This window comes from Chinchilla lanigera, unplaced genomic scaffold, assembly GCF_000276665.1.
Source record: "Chinchilla lanigera isolate Chin_1 unplaced genomic scaffold, ChiLan1.0 scaffold00068, whole genome shotgun sequence".
Taxonomy (NCBI): domain Eukaryota; kingdom Metazoa; phylum Chordata; class Mammalia; order Rodentia; family Chinchillidae; genus Chinchilla; species Chinchilla lanigera.
Window position 1 is genome coordinate 2,942,993 of NW_004955469.1, and position 17,462 is coordinate 2,960,454.

The 17,462-nt window shown below is 49.6% G+C and overlaps 1 long non-coding RNA gene across 1 annotated transcript; it reads left to right on the forward strand.

Annotated features, from left to right (window-relative positions):
* The first annotated feature begins 352 nt into the window (after positions 1 to 352).
* Positions 353 to 12,308, forward strand: LOC106150258. Its single transcript, XR_001236979.1, has 4 exons — positions 353 to 888; positions 3,528 to 3,769; positions 7,145 to 7,274; positions 11,094 to 12,308. It is a non-coding gene; the product is annotated as an uncharacterized LOC106150258 (long non-coding RNA).
* The last annotated feature ends 5,154 nt before the right edge of the window (positions 12,309 to 17,462 follow it).

Sequence of the window (17,462 nt, forward strand, 5' to 3'; positions counted from 1 at the left end):
GCCATATGCAAAGCTATCTTTAAAGTATAACACAAAAGAAAAATAGGTGAATTTCTGAGTTTAAGATTAGAACTAGCTTTTCATCAGAGGTAAACAGACCAGTGTATCACCAAAACCATGTAACTACTTCAGTGAAGAACAGGCCAAGAAATGGCTCACTGTCTAGTGCCTTATGGAATGACACACACCTGCTCATAGTGCCTCAGCCTTGCTTCCCACTGGGACCAGGCATGTGGTGAGCCTGGGGACCTCACAAGGGATGATGAAGCCTAGATGGATGAATCGCTGAGGGCCCAGGCAACTCCTCCTGGATGTGGTGGGCCCCTTCTGGCTGCATCTTCCCCAGAGCGGCCTATGCAATGGGAGCCTCGGAGAAGGACACAAACCAGGGCAGATCCTGCCCGGCTCTGGGGGCAGCTGGCCAGGCCTGAGGTCGGTGTCCCTGGCCTCAGGCCCAGGCTCCAGTCCTGGAAATACTCCAAGCTCTTGTGGAGCCTGGCTGGGCACACAGGGGCCAGGAGCAGGTGGGGCAGGGCCAGGGCAGCTGAGTTTAAACAGCAGAGGCACTGGGACGCATTTGGGCTAGATTCTAAGGCAAGAGAGATGAGAGGCAGCAGCTGTGGGGAGGAAAATGGTAGGCTGGGAGAAGCACCTGGCTCCCTGTGCTGCAAGCAAAGGAGAGCTGAGGGATGTGGGCAGATCCGGGGCCTTCAGGGAGGGCAGCCCACGCTCCTGGCTGTAGGTGAGGAGGAGGTGTCAGTGACAGCTCCGAGGGTTTGAGCCCAGGTGACTTGGTGAGGTGTTCTGGTCTGAGGGACAGGGAGGATTGGAAGAGGAGGTGCATTTATCTGGTCCATTTGAACCACCTGCGACTTCCCATGGAGCTAGGTGAGTTTGTACACCTGGAGCTCAAAGCCCAGCAACGGCTGAAGGTGCATGTATAGGAGGAAAGGTGGAACCTGAGGTTGTGGGAGTAAAAGGGTTGAGGACAGAAGTTTCTGGTGCCACAATAAAGCTGTATAAGTGAGTGACCGAGCTCACAGAAACCTGCCCCCACACCACCACAGATACACATATGCAGGTGTGGCTGGCATTGGGTTTGTGTCATGTGGACCTAACTGTTGCCTTAGCAGGTGGGCTTCATAAAAAGAGAAAGGTCTGTTACTTAAATCCTCTACTTTTTGGATGATATGAATGCTAACTTTCAAAGACTGCCCATGTTGCTTGTGACACTAACAAGTGTGCCAGGGCAGAAGCCTGGCAATGGCAGTGGCTGGCACTGTGTCACACGCCTGAAGTGACCATGCACAAGAGGCTGCAGTCGCTCTGTGCTGGTGAGGGAGGAGCACTTTGGAAGGCCCTGGTGGTGCATGGGAGCTAGGGCTCTTCTGTCTGGCATTTCTGTTGTAATTTTTCATCCCTTTAATGAAAAACAGCAACTGCCTTCTTATGAGAGCGGCAGAAGGTAGGCAGGGATTCTTTCAAGCAGACTCCATGCCATGGGCTCGGAGCAGTGACCCTGTCTGTAGGCAGCTGGGCAGAAACCAGAGAGGTGTGGGCCTTGGCACAGTGGACCAGCAGGTCTGCCCCTTGCCCAGAGCTAGCTGGGGGCATAGGGCTGCTTTGCTGGATTGGGGGTTGTGGAGACTAGTGTGCCGGCCAGGTGACATGCAGGAGTTCCCAGCACCTCAGATGGCCCCTTGCCGGGCCTGCCAGTGCCTAGGTTGCCTGCTTTGTCTTTCTGCTGGTAGCCAGTGCAGCCCCCATCTCCCTGTCTCCATCCCTGTTGTCCTTGGGCCCACCTGGAGAGCAACACCACTCCTCAGTGCCAGCCAGGGCTCTGCGTCTTTGTGCCCAGCCCCCCGCCCTAGCCCCTCACACACTCCTCTCCCAGTCAGGGCCAGTGCTGGCAGAGTCCCTGGGCCCTGGCTTCGAGTCCTTGAGACACTGGCCTACTGAGGAACTGCCTGCCGAGTCCCACTGCACCTATGGGACCCAGAGAGGTGAGGGCCCTCGTGCTCAGGCTCTTACTGACGCCACATCCCCCACTCTCCCATGGGTTGTGGGACACAGCACCTCAGTCCAGGGAAGTAGGGCCTGGCCCAGGGGCCTCCCACATCCAGGTCACAGCACTCACAGCCCCTGCTGAGGAGCCAAAGGTACATTCCACCATGGCTTTTAAAGAACTGTGCTCTTACTATGGGACTGGTAGCTTGGTCCACACTATCTCCCCGTAACTCAAGTGATAGGACAAGCCTCTTGTTAAGTGGGGTGCAGCCACCAACAACTATTCTGAGAGCCATCTTCTCCCTAACTCCCACATAGAGTCCTGGCCCTGGGTCTGCCAAGGCTTGAGGGCCATAGTCATGCCTGAGAGCGCTATGCATGCTGGGAGCTGAGAGAAGGTTGGGAGTGCTTTGGTTCTCTGCCATGGCCTCATTCTCTCAAGGCCTGGGGTGTGAGTTGGATCCCGCCTCGAACTGTCCCTTTCTGTCATCAGGTGCTGGACATGAGGCCTCTTCACACACCTGCCCTCACCTGCCGTCCACTGAGGAGCATTCCAATGCTGCTAGCTGCTCACTGGCTTGGTGTGGCTTCCCCATGGGAGGCACCTCTGGTCCCACCCCCAGCTTGTCCCTGCACTTTCTGTGGAGAGGGGAAGGGCTCTGGCTGGAGGGAGGCTGGTGGAACAGTGGGCAAAGCAGAGTCACAGGTCCCTTCTCTCCACTCTGCCCAGTCTCCTTTCAGGGCCTCTATGGGCAGAACCGAACAGCAAATGCACACAGAGGTAACATGTGATTTGTTTAGTCCCAGCCCCAGTGGCACCCACAGTGTGTGGGTCTGGGGCTGAGGCTCAATAGCTGGTGCCCAGCATGTGCCCTGCCCGCCTTCTGCTTGGCAAACTCTTGCCAACACCCCAGGCCTCAGCACAAGCCTGTCTCCTGGAGGTGTCCATGTGGACCAAACGCCTCGTGGGGGCTCCCACAGATTTTGTGTTCGCCTCTCCAGTGCTGTAAAATGACCTCTTCGCAAGTCGGTCTCCTTGCTTGGCCATGACTTCAAGCGAGACTTGTCTGTCAACTCCTGTCCTCCTCAGGGCTTAGAGCGCCCTCCTTGTAAGTCTTTGTCGAGCTCCTGCAATTTGAGGCTCTCCGGAAGACAGTCAGGGGAGGAGTGGTTTTGCTCCAGGCCATTTCTCCTACTGGGATTCCCAAGCATTGCCAAGTTTTCTCTCAAGATAGTAATTAAAAATTATTAAACACCTGGCAGGCACCGGGCACGATTCATTGTGGTCTTCACGAATCCACTCCTAGCACGCTTAGGACCCAAGGCCTGAAGTGAAGCAATTGACCAAAAATCACAGTAAGAAAGTGGAAGTAAAAATGGAATGCAGCCAGCCCGGGACCAGAGCCTGTGCCCTTCACTGCTGTGCTGTTTTTGCAATCGCAATTAAGAAAATGTGGCAACCGTCCGCGGTTGATGCCAAAGATGATGATGATGGTATTGATAAAATATTACTTTCACAGTGCCACTTCCCCCGCACATTCCCTGTGGAACCACGTCAAGTTTATTTTGGGACAACTGATCTTCCAGCTCTCCAAATGTGTATTTATAAGAAGAATCCCCGTTTCCGTGAGTGGACACGGGGCCCACGTTGGACCACCAGGCTGTCTTCGGTGTTGTTCAGGCTGGTACTAGGACAAGGGAGACGCCTCCGCATGGTTGATGCGGCCTCAGGCTTGTGCGGACGTCTGGGATGTGGCGCAAGGTGAGTCTCCCCTCTGGTCCCTGGAACTAGGCGGTCCCCCTTCGCTGCACCTGTGCCGTGTCTGGTTTCTCACAATGACTGAAAAAGCCCTCACTAATGCCATCTTTGAGTCCCCAAGCCCTTTCACAGGTCATTGCTTCTTGCGCCAGCCCAAGGAGCAGCAGGGCTGTCCAGAAGGGTAAACTGAGGCTCAGAGCAGTGGCCGGAAGCCAGGGCTGTGCCTTGGCCAGGATCCTGATGTTCCTTCCTCCTTCCACCCCGCGGGGCACTTTGGAGGGCAGGGCTTAGTTCCACCACCTACCTCAGCGGTAGCGCCCCGCAGCGACGCCCCGCCCGGCCTGGCCACGGCCGGAGCAGAGCGAGGTGAAGGCAGCGGTGCAGACCGCCCTCCGCACCCAAAAAGCCTGGGCTGGGCCGGAGCAGCCGGGAAGGGCTGCGGGCGCCCCCTGCGGTGCCCGCGGAGATGCGCGGGAGGCGCGGCTGGGCCTCAGCCTGCTCTGTCCCGGGCTCGCGGAAGCCGCTCCTCCGCACACCGCCGCGGCGCTGCGCAGGGACAGTGCCGGGCCTGGCTGCTGCGGTGAGTCCGGGTGAGACTCTGCTCCGCCCCCGTGAGGGGAGCAGGCACGCGGCCGAAGGGGCCGCCCCGTCCGTTCGCTGCTGCACAGCCGGTCCGATGGCACCCCGCCGGACTCCCGCGCCCTTTCCGTCCAGGTTTGGAAAGCTGAGCTCGGGGCGCTCGCTCCCCTCCACGGCCCGAGCTGGAAGGAACCTTTCTTTTCTCTGTAAAAACTGGTAGTAGTTACACAGGACAGGGGGTTTCAGTTCAGCATAGTCATAAGGCATGCGGCATACTTTGATTATTTTCACCCCTTCATTGCCCTTTCCTTTCGCCTTCCCATTCCCCTGATCCATTCCTCTTTTCTTCTCCTTTCTAGATGCTTTCCTATCTTCTTTTTAAAAAATGTTTTAGCTTCTACATACGAGAGGAAACAAGCAACATGTGACTTTCTAGGCTAATTTTGCTTAATATGAAGATCCCCGTTTCATATAAATGACGTGATTTCATTATTCTTTATGGCCAAATAATATTCCACTGTGTATATATACTACATTTTTTTATTCATTCATCTGTTGAGGGACATCTGGGCTGTTTCCTTATCTTGACTACTGGGAATTCTGCAATAAACGTGGGTATCCAGCTGTCACTATAGTGTACTGTCTTTAATTCTCTCAGGACTCTCCAAGGGGTGATATTGCTGGATCAAATGGTATCTCTATTTTTGGTGGGTTTTGTGTTTTTGAGACAGGGTCTTGTTATGCAGTCCAGGCTGGCCCTGAGCTCGCTTTGTAACCCAGGCTGGCCTCGAACTTGCAATGATCCTGCTGCCTCAGCCTCCTGCGTGCTGGGGTTATAGGCGTGCACCACCACGCCCGGTTTCTATTTTTAGTTTTTTAGGGAACCTCTATACTGATTTCATAGTGGTTGTACTAATTTATATTTCCAGCACCAGTGTAGAAGGGTTCCTTTTTCCCTACATCCACTCCAGCATTTTTTATTTTTTGTATTCTTGATGATAGCTACTTTGGCCCGGGTGACAGGAAATCTCAATGTAGTTTTGATTTGCATTTCCCTAATGACTAAAAATGTTACCACTGCCACCACCACCCCGTCCCTAGAAGTGGGACTGAACTCAGGGCCTTCACACTAAGCTACATCCTATCCCTTTTAAAAATATTTTATTTATTTATTTATTTATAAAATAAAATAAAAACATTTTATTTTATTTGAGACGTTCTCACCAAATCTCCAGGTTGTCCGTACTGGACTCAAACGTGTGATTCTCTTGCGTCAGCCTCTCAGAGTGTTGGTGCCACACGTGTGAGGTACCACATCCAGCTTTGTACTTCTTTTGAGGTGTCTGTTCAATTCTTTTGCCCATTTATGATGGGGTTATTTGTGGGTGTTTTTTATGCTAAGATTTCCGCATTCTTTATGTACTCTAGATATTAATTCTCTGTTGGAAGAATAGCTGGCAAAGATTTTCTTCCATTCTGCGGGCTATCTCTTCATGTTGTGAATTATTTCCTTTGCTTTGCAGAAGGTTTTAATTTGATGTCGTCCCATTTGTGGATTTTTGCTAATTTCCTAGGCTATTGGGATCCTATTCAGGAAGTCTTTGGCTGTGCCCATGACTTGACGTGTTCCTTTTTTAGTTCTCGTGGTTTCAAAGTTTCCAGTCTTTGTTCTTTGATCCATTTTCAGTTGATCTCTATACAGAGTAAGAGATAGGTCTCTAGTTTCCACCTTCTGCATGTGGATATCCAGTTTCCCCAGCACCATCTGTTAAAGAGGCTATCTTCTCTCCAGTGTGTTTTTGTATCCTCTGTCAAGAATCAGATGGTCATAGCTGCATGAGTTTCTTACTGTGTCCTCTCTTTTAGGCCACTGGACAGTCACTTTTTATGCCAGTTACAATGGCTTACTGGTATATTTTAAAATTTGGCATTGTGATGCCTCCAGCATTACTTGTTTTGCACAGGATTGCCTTAGCTATTTATTCTTCCATATGAATTTTAGGGTTTTTCTCCTAGTTCTGTGAAGCATGTCATTGGAATTTTGATGGGTGTTGTGCTGAATCCATAGATCACTTTCAGTCATAATAAATATAGCTATTTTTAAAAATGTTAATTAGTAGTCACATGGCCTGTCCTATGGGTACAGCCTGTCTGATCTTATGACTGCAACTTTAGAGATATCCCATTCCCCTCCCCCAAAATGCCAGAGTTCCAAGTGTAGTAAACACATACATACATACACATATAAAATAAGTGAAAGAGAGTATGTTCAATTGTATCTGAATTTCAGATAAGTGACAAATAATTTTTTTAGTGTCACTATATCCTGTATTTTATCTGTGAATCCTAAAGGGGCTCAAGTCCAGGGAGGTGAGGTGGCCAGTGTGACCCTGTGACAGGTAGTACAGAGTTCCAGCTGAGGGCTCTCACCCTGCAACCAGCCACCCCAGAGTGTGGCCATGCATAGCTGCTTTCAGTTGTAAATGGTGCAGGGGGAGGGAAGGCAAGGATTTACCCCACCAGAGAAGAGGAGTTACTACCACAATAACGCGCGTCTGCCCACACCCCGGGGGCAGCAGTGTCTGCGGTGGGTAATACTGTGTCAGCTTGTCTGGGCACCAGGTCCCCAGGTATTTGGTCAAGGTGTATCCACGAGGGTGTTTTGGGCTACAGTTAAAATTTGAATCTGCAGACTGAGAGAAGCAGATGGTTTTTCAGTGTGCATGGCCCCACAGACAAAAGCCAATCCTCTCCTGTCTAGTTGCTTCTGAGTCACATCTGTCATTTCTCTGCCTTCAGACTGGGACTGAAGCACTGGCTCTTCCGAGTCTTGAGCCTGCCAGCTTTCAGACTGGAACAAACCAGCAGCCTTCCTATGCCTCTGGCTTGATGACTACGGCTCTTGGGTCAGGTCGGCCTCCACGATCATGTGAGTCACTTCCTTATGACACACACATACATGCACCCTATTGATTCTCTTTCTCTGGAGAACGCTGACTTATACAGTACCGTGGGCCTTATGAGAAATGCATCTTCTTGAGCCTCATCACACCTACCGGATCAAAACCTCTGGGGCAAGGCCTGCAGGCTGCACCTAAGCAAACCGTGCAGAGGGGCTGGGGATTTAGCTCAGTGGCACAGCACTTGCCTGGCAAGCGTGAGGTTGAGAGTTCGATTCCTGGTACCAGAAAAAACTGAAAAACCAAACCGTGCAGGTGACCCTGCTGCTTGCTAGAGGTTGAGTGAAATCTTGCTACTCTAGCAGGGAATATCACTGGTGGGAGAGGAAGCTTGAAGCTCTTAACTAAGATTTTTTTCATCTTCCTTTGGGTTATTAAGTTTCACTGAGCACCCAGTTTGATTGGACCAGTCTATAAGTGGGCGATAAACATGTGCTTTTCTATGTAGCTAAGGTGAGTATGTGGTGAGGGGCAGATGAGAGTAGACACAGTCACCAGGGTTCCCTGGCCACACCATGCCCCTTTATGTGCTATGGGCAGGCCTGGCTTAATCAGGCAGCGTTGGGAGACTGGTACATTCCTCCAGTTGTGCAGTTCAAGCTGGCTTTTAATCTACTGGGGCACTCACTACCACACTCTACTCCGCTCTGTGCCAGTTAGTCTGTTTCTGAAAGTTTCTATCATCCAGTCTGAGGCTCCTTGTATTCTTGCTGTTCTATCATATGCTTCTCTAGGCCTCAGGATCTCATCTGCAAGACAAGGAGCTTAAGCCTGGGTTTACAGAGCAATGGCAAGGGTGGAAAAAGAGGTTTTAACAAGCTTCCAAAGGCACCAAGCAGGTGGAGGAGGTGTTACTCGCCTACTTTCTTCTGGTGGTCACGGACATTATCAGAAGGGTGGGAAGGCTGGCTGAGCTACACGAGGCCCACACAGTAGACTATGTGAAAGTGCTCTACAGCAGGTCCCAGCTCCAGCCATAAGATCCAGGAGGCCCTGTGGTGGTGTAGTATCCATGGTGGGAAAGGATGTGTGTGGAGTGTGTGGTCGGCTCAGTGGGAAAATATCAACACAGACCCCTGGCGTTAGCATTCTACAGCAAGGTCATGTGCTTTGCAATAAAGAACTGAATGCCTTTTTGAAAACAACTTCTGGCATGTGTCTGGGCCCTAGAGCAGACAAGAGGGCTGAGCGTGGGACAGCAGGTGAGCATGCAGCTGAAGTCACCTTCATGGGCTCAGTCCTATCAGAAACACCACTTAACAGCTGAGCAGGCCGGCAGCTACCCATGGGAAGAGGCCAGCCAGGGCTAATAATGGTTCAAGGGACATTGGGAGCTGAGCAGGAGCAGGATCAGAAGACACATGCAAGAAGCCCTGCAGTGCCTCTTCCCTCAGTTCTTATCTGTGGGTGTATGGAGGATCGAAGCAACCCACGGAAGGAGGAGGAAAAACCCCACCTACTTAACCACAGGTTCACTCAGCACGTGGGCGCAACCAAAGGGATGGCAGCTGTGTTGTAGCTATCACAGGACAAAGTAGCTTAGAGTATGATGAAAATGGCTTTCACCCCCTCCCTGTCATTTCTCCGTGGCTTTCATCCAGTCTCTCACTTGCATGAAGCACCTGTGGTTTTTGTTATTTGGATTTTTGTTTGTTTGATTTTTGGTTTTTGAGATTGGGTCTCACTAACTAGTTCAGACTAGTCTTAAACTCCCAGTGATCCTCCTGCTGCAGCCTCCAGAGTGATGGGATCACAGGCAAGCCCCACCCATGTGGATTTGGACCTAATCCTGTTGCTTCCTTGAACACTAGGCATTGTTATTCAAGTCTTCTTTCTAGTGACCCTTTGTTTCACCATTTAAAATGCCCCCAGCACTCATCAGCCGGGTCACTCAGTCCACCCGGCCTTCACGCCTGTCCCCTCCCGCAGCCCCCTGCCTCCGCAAAGCAGTCACACTCCCTTCTCCCTGTCTGTGTCCCCCCCAGCCACCAGCCTGCTGCAGGCCACCCTCCCCACTCCAGCATCACCTTGCCACAACCTCTGTCTCACCTCCCACCTGAAAACCAGAATGATTTTTTAGGAGACAGATCTCAATATTGTACACGTTGTGTTTGTCTCTGAGAACTGCTGACAAAATATACTGATGGAGCAGCTTAAATAACAGAAATTTATTCTCCCAGCCCTGAGGCTGGGAGTTCCAGGTGCCATCAGCATTAGTTCTGGGGAGGCCTCTCTTCCAGGCTTGTAGTTGGCCACTTTCTCTCCACGTTCTCACGTGGCCTTCCCTCTGCACAGGTCCTTTTCTTTTATCTCTTCCTCTTTCTTGGTAACACCAGTCCTGTTGGGCTAGGGCCCCACCCTCAGCCTTAAGTACTTCCCTATGGGTTCATCTCCAAATACAGTCATGTTGGCAGCTAGGGCTCCAACTTCTGAGTTTTGAGGGGACATAGTTCACTCCACAGCACAAGCCCACACATCACTAGCACTCTCAGGTCAGAGCAGACGCTTCTGTGTGGCTGACACTCCCTTGCATGAACACTCCTTAGCCTGTTCTCTGGTCTCATCTGGGCAACTGTTCTCATTCTTCTGTTGCTTCTCACTCCTTAAGCTTGTAGGCTTTCTGTTCTAGGTCCGCAGTGCATGCTGCTGCTTCTCCCACCTGAAATAGTCCCTTTTACTGCCCTTCCCTGCTCCCTTAGCTTGAATAATGTCTACTTGTTCCTCAGAAGATGGCTCACATGTCTTCATTACTCCATGTCCCTTGACCCCCAACGCCAAGTCACAGCCCCCAGTAGGATTTCCTCTGTGCATGCCTCCCTTCTTCTCTGGCATGTAATAGCCATCTTAGCTACTTTCTCATTGCTGGGACAAAATTCCCAACACCCACAAGTTAAAGGAGAAAAGGTTTATTTAACTCAATTTGTAGAGCTTTCAGTTCAGTTGGCTGGTTCCAAGGCAGGGTGGCGTGGCAGAGGAGAAACAGTCCATGGCATGGCAGGCAGGAAGCAGGGAGACCTTCTTCTTTCCTTTTTTATTCCGTACGGTCTACAAGCCTATTGGTTGGTGCCACCCAGACCCAGGGTGTGTCTTCCTTCTTCAGTAAGTCTATCCTCCACACTCAGAACTATGCTAAACCAATCAGTGAACTAATCTAGCATCACACGTCCATGATCCAGTCACTCCCAAAAGCCTTACCTAAGCATGTGTGGCTTTGGGGGGACATCTAGGTATAAGCCATAACAACAACACTGTAATGAAATCTTTAACTGTATAATTAATTGCTTAATGCTTCTTTCTCTTCATGGAGTGAAATCACCAAGAGAATAGGAACCATATCTGTATCATGTGCTGCTGTACCCCTGGCATCTAGCATGATGCACTTTATACACTAGTTGCTTTAAAAATAGTTATTTAAAAAATTCACAAAACTTGAAGGTAGATTCCACATGGCACTTTCAGATGGAGAGAAGAACCAGTAGTTATTGACAAGTTAACATCCATCTTTCTGCGACCATTTCTAACCAGGAGAGCCAGGCTGATAGAGAGCATATTATCCTGCCCTGTCTTGGAAACTGTGCAAAAGACTCTAACTGAAATCTCAGTGGTGAATGGTAAAGTTCCATTGCTGCCCAAATTGCTCAATCATGGGAAATTGTTTTCAAAACTGGCTGAAGCTATTTATTCCATGCTTCTTTGCAACTTGTTTTTGGTTCTCCTTCCAACCAGAAAAAGTGTTCAGTTATCTCCTCTTCAACCAAACTAATCTTGTGACCTGCTTTGACCAACAGAATTGGAGCGTGGTGGTGCAAAGATATGGTGAGACCACCCCGGAGGGCTGGGACCTGGCTCAGCAGCATACTGTAAGGATACGGGGAAATGACCGCAGGTGGGCCTCAGGGTAGCCAAGGGTTGGCAGCCAGGACCTGCAGACTCAGTGCTGCAGTCCACAGACCAAACTTTGAGTAGCAGAAGCCTAGAAGCTGACAGAATCCCTTCAAGCTCCTAGTGTGTCTTAGAGTGTAAACCTATGTGGACTGTGGCCGGAAGGAAGAGCACAGGAGGGCCTGGCCCTGGGGAACATCAGGTCTCTAGACAATTGCCTGGACCTCCTAGATCACTGATAGCAAACCTTTCAGAGCTTTTGATGACACAAACAGCCTGCTGAGGTGTGGGTGCCGTACATTCACCACCACTGCCCTAGATGGATACAGACCCAGTCCTTCCCCTCCTCTCACAGCCCCACAGGTGCCTTGCCTTCCTCCTAGTAACTGAGGAGGAGAGGAGGTTGAGATGTAAGATGACCGCAGCACACACATGTGCATGCGCACACACACACAGGCCTCATTGGGCCTGGCAAGTGAGGTGTTGCCGGGAGCTGCGGACAGTGCATCCAGTGACCTCAGCTGCAGGAGGCCTTTCTCCTTGGCTCCCCTGAGTGGAAGAGGAGGGGGCGGCTCACAAAGTAGGGATATACCTACCCAGGTCCTGTGGCTTCCCCAACCCTGCCCCTCTGTCCCCACTGTGTGGCTGACTGGAGGGCCTCCTCAACTGATACTTGCTTCCCAGTTTTCTCTTCTCTGAGCCATCTGCCCTTTCTGGCCTTGGGAAACATGGTGATGTCACCCCCTCCTTAACACCTTCTGTAATGTAATATATTCACATTTAAAAATCATTGACTCTCCTTTTGGCTTCAATTTAAACCACTCACCTTCTCTATAGGAAGAGTTAACAGGGCAGGCCTTCCTGCTTATCTACACAAAGGCTGGCTGATGAAGGTAGCCCTTGCCCGGCATCTGGGAGATTGGATTTGGGATCAGTTCTTGCCATCAACTGTTAGTAAGAGGCTCACTGTATAAAAATCAAGGTTGACACTGAACCTGTGCTTTCCATCTTTCTGGGGGTCTGGAATCTGGGTACACACTAGGCAGAGGGTGTGACCAGCCTTGGATTAGTGTTCGCCAGAGAAGAAGAATCTGAATAATATACATATTTGGAGAGACAGCCAAACAGATATTTCTTTATTTTTTTGATGAGTTTATTAGTACATGTGTGTAGCACACAAGACTTACATTCCTGTGGGAAGTCGGTACATGAACATAATGAGGTCTTTATTTGACTTGGCTAGCAAGGTTAAAATCTGTGGATGACCACTGGGATGGCTTTCCTTAAAAGAAGACCATTTGTCTCCGTTGGCTAAACCTGGCCCTAATTCCGTGTATTGATATGTACAGAGCTGGGTGGGATAGTACTTTACTTCCTCAATTGGCTTTAAGCAGTGCAAATAGGTCTAACTGAGGTGCTGATGTGTAGCCTTTGAAGCAATGCAACAGGTCACTGATGCCCCGCCTACAGCTCCCAACTACTAAGAGCCCATGGTGTCTCAGGGCATGAAGGACTGGCATCAAAGCTGAGCAACTGACCCCAAAACACAAGATATTTCCTCAAACTATGTTATGCAGGTTTCTTCAAACCTAAAGGCTGCCTGTTGCCATGGTACTCTTTCTGCAGACCTCTCCCTGCATATTGCAGAGGTGCTACTGTCCTTCCTACCTAGCCCAGCTCACTGTGCTCTTATACTTCCTGCCATTCTCAGTCCCTTAATACCAAGCCACTCCTCTCTTCACGAATTAATAAAACCCAGGTTCCACCTGGGTTGTAGCCTTTGTTCTGGTTAGCCACTATTTGACCGGACTTAGGACCCTTGGTTGCCCACAACTGCAGACAAACGTTTGTCCCTACTCTCACCATGGGTTGCACTGGCCGTGGTAGATTGGAATTTACTTATTAGAATTCCAATAACTTTTCCCTGGGAATACAGATATAAACTCCTCCAGGCTGAGATGAGGCTGGAGCAGGCTGTCTATAAAAATCTGGAGGGCAGACTGGCAGGCTGGAGATTCAGAACTGATGTTGCAGCTTTAAACTCGAACTCTGTAGGGCAGCAGGCTGGGGTTCTATGCTGCAGTCTTGAGAAGAATCCCCTCTCCTCTTTAGGAGAACCTCAATCTTTGCTCCTCTGGCCTTTATCTGATTAGCCAAGGCCCACCCACATTATAGTGGGTAATCTACTTTACTCCAAACCTACTGACTTAAACAGCCACGTCTTTAAAAAGAAAAAACAAACATTTATGGCAACATCTAGATTGGTGTTTGACCAAACATTTGGGTATTACAATCTAGCTAAATGCATAAAGGGTTAATCATTAGTCCCCAGTGAGAATTGTGGGCACTGAGCCTGTAAACTGCTTCCTTGACTGGTAATGTTTGCATGCGTCGTTGCAACGCATTGATGGAGAATTGTGTACTGCAGACTTCACTGGGAGAGGACCTGAACTGAGGATTCTCAGGAAGAGCAATTTCTCTTTCACCTGGTTCCTGCCGGATCTTGCCCCATGCCGCCTTTCCTTTAATGAATCGGCATTGGAGTTTTCTGCTATAATAAAGCACACCTATTTAGTCCAACCAGTCCTCTTAGTGGATCATCAAAACTTGGAGTGGGTTAGGGTTATCCTGCAAGCTCCTGACACCTCCAGATGCTCAGATCTGGACCCGGCCAGCCTCTGAGTCCCAGAAATTGCCTCTGCCCACCTTGTGTCCCACATTGCTCCTGTACCTAGCTACCAAGTACCCGAGTATGCTATGTCACCTCTGCCTCCACATCTGGAATGCCTTTCTTCTATCCTCTTGTCCTAGCTAATTCCTAGGCAACCATCCAGGCCCAGCGGGTTGTGGCTGCCATTTCTGTGGAACAAACCACCCCAAAATATAGTGGCTCGAGACAGCAACGATTTACTGCATTTCATAATTTTGCAGGTTGTTGTGTCAGACAGTTCTCCCTCCCGTGGGTTGGCCAAGCTGTGAGGGTGGAAGGTTCTGATGGCGCTGCCCACACAGGTGGCCACAGCGGTGAGCTTAGCTGAGGGGAAGGGCCAAGGATGCAGTTTTCTTCTGTAGAGTACATATAGGCTTCTCCACATGGCTGGTTGATCTTCGGAAATAATGGCAGCTAGCTTCCAGGAAAAACTGTTTCAAAAGGGCAAGTCCCGATATGTAAAGACTTATCAAGCTGCAGCACGCGTCACTCATGCTGATGCCCCCCTGACGAAGCCAGTGCCTGGGCCAAGCTCAGTCGTCACAGGAGGAGACTACAAGCAATGAATACGGGGTTGCAGCTCGCTGGGGGCCACAGCTGCAGTACACCATTTGGCTCAAGCTTCTCAGCCTCTGCGGGCCCTGTGCTCAGCCACCACAGCACTTGCCACACTAGACACATGCCCCTGTGGGCAGGGGAGTCCCCTGACGCCAGGCTGTATTTCATTCTTCCCTGTACTCTTTCCTGGCCCAGAGGACTTTTGCAGGATGAGTGATGGAATAAAAGCAACCATCACCATCACTGCCAGGTTCAGGGCCTGTCCCTGTGTCAGTTAGTTCCTCTGGCATGGTGATGTGTTGGGGACCACTACAAAGTGGCTCTGAGCAGGATTTAATATTAACCAATTGGCTTTCCATGTTTACTTGTGAGTTGTCCAAAGCTTAGGCACCTTTCTGACAAGATAAAGCCACAGCTGAAGACGTTTGGCTCCAACCCCAATTAACTCCCAGGAGACTGCAGCTGCAGGCCCCACACTCCTACAATAAATACCAACCTAAAGATAAGGTATTTCTCCTGATTGACATAATTTACTACTTGGGAAAATTTTCCCAAGGTCCTGCGAGATTCCTGCGTTTTTTTGAGTATCCTCTCCCTTTGTTTGAAAACCTAATAAATGATGCTGTCCAGAGCAGTCTTGGGCTAACTCAGAGAATACTGAGACTGTAAGGGAGTTAGTCCCTCCTGGTACCCTGAAATCATTACATTGTTGCATTTATTTAAGCCTTTGATGTCCACTTGCTTGGGAGATTGCAGGCCTGATCATCCTGCAATAACTTAGGGTTATTTAACCCAGTTTTTGATAGTGACGCACACCTGGGATCCAGCACTCTGGGAGACTGAGGTAAGAGGATCCCAAGTTTGAGTCCTACCTGGAGAACTTAGTGAGACTGTGTCTCAAGATGAAAAAGCTGGGATGCAGATCATTGTCAAGGCCCTGGGTTCAATCCCAAGCACAACCAAAAGAAAAAAGCTCAACGGCTGTGATGCCTTAAGCATGCTATATTGTTAAATTCTCTCAAGCAGGCCAGTGAGGTCCTAGGAGGAGGTCCCTGGCAGACAGGAAGCACCTAACAATCATCTGTGGGAAGAATGAATGAAGGAACGAAGGAGTGGAGGTGCTAGTGAGCACTCAGATTTCCAAGCTGTGAACGCAGCAACTTCTTTCTTACCCATTGTGACCCGGCTGAGCAGACCTCAGAACCCCAGCCCCACCGCTAGATGAAGTAGTCCCTTCAGAGCTGTCAAGGGAAGCATGCTCTGTGCTCTCCCGTTGGACCACGGTCCTTAGGAAGAACAATTTCTGTGGCCCAACTATGCTCCACAGCCACGCATGACTGATGCAGAGCCAAGGGTGCTTCCCAAGAATGTGTTCTGTGCTCCCCAAACTTGTTTCTGAGCAGTGATTCCTAATATAGGCTCTGTCTTGTTCTATAAATAGCCACAGACACAACTTCAGTGGTAAGTACACTGGAGTGTGGAAATCCATTGTGAATCGACTCCTTCCTATTGCAAAATTCTGACATCATAAGGGAACATAAGAAGTAAATCATCCCTGTATAAATACTCTGATTAGCTCATTTACTTTCAAGACTAAAAAAGGGAAAGAGAAAAGACCTGATGTTCTGGTCCCCCTGAATCGGCCGCCAGGAGTGCTGACAGGCTTCCCTTCAGCCACATGAATTTATTCTTCCCAGTGATGCCACGCCTCCTCTAGGCGCCGTCCTTTGGATCTCTATTTAAGCAACTCTCATAAAAGAACAACTTGAATAGTAAAACTAAATAAAAAGGATTTTTCTGTTTTACAAAAGATTTTTTCCATTTCACAGAAAGATTGATATTCTTTTCAACAGGTAAACTCTCTTTTAGTCCATTTAAATGAAATCCATACAGTTCAGGGGCCACAGACTGGTTCTGTTGGCCAAATCTGGCCCACCCTGTCTGTGCAGTTTCTGAACAGTACACAGTGGCTTATTTTTAAATCCTGAACTCTGATAGCTCAGTGATGATGGCACGTTCTCCACTTCCCTGCAGTCGCTACCACTAGCTAATGTCTTACACAGTTACACACCTGCAGGACCTCTGTGATCCTCAGAGTTGTGCCTCTCATTTTACAAATGCGGAAACGGAGCCCTAGAAAGGGTGATTTGCTCAAGACTGCTGACCTAGGAACCAAAAAGGCTGGAAAGCGGCTCCTCTGCGTGCTGGCCTGAGCCCTTCTCCCTTCCGTTCTCTGAACTCCTACCCCACCCTCCTGTGGGTTTGGTTGAGTCAGTAAATGCACACGTGATCTCAGCATATGCTGTGGAACTGGCAAGCATTTGCTGGGATGGATTTTGTAACCGTAGCACTTACATAACAGCAAGCTCTCATGACCTTCCTCTTTCCTTTCTGCCCTCCTGTTCCGCTGGGCAAGACAGACGTCACTTGATGTTGCTACCTGGCAAAACTCATGTGTGGAACCTCATGCATTTTTCTACTTTTGCCTATCACCACTTCTTTTTTCCTACTGAGTGGCTCCACTGGAACCTTAATCCACACAGGAAATGTTTCAGATGGGCCTTTCTTCTGGAAAAGTTCTACTTGTTATTGAAGAGCCTGCTCAAAAGCTACCTCCAGTGTGAAGTTGTGTCCATCCTTTGTTTACAAGTTCATAACATCACATAGCACAGTGGTGCACGTGTGTGCTTTCGCATTTGCCCTGCGCCTCACTCAATCATGTGTGCCTTTGTTTCCCTTCTCTCTCTCCTCAATCTGTGTTTACTGAACTGAACTGAGAGGACTGAGGTTCCTGTGATACTTCCTGAGAAGAATGAATAATTGCCACTTTGCTACAAAAATTGGAGGGAGACCTAGAGTTTGATTTTCTTTTTGGGGGGGAAAGGAAAGTAGATCAAGATGCACAAAAGTCTGTATCACCTCTACTGTGCAGGATCCTACTGCTTAGGGTTGGGAGTGAGGGTTGGACAGGGGGAGTGGGGACAAGGACTTGGAGGTAGGCAGTCAG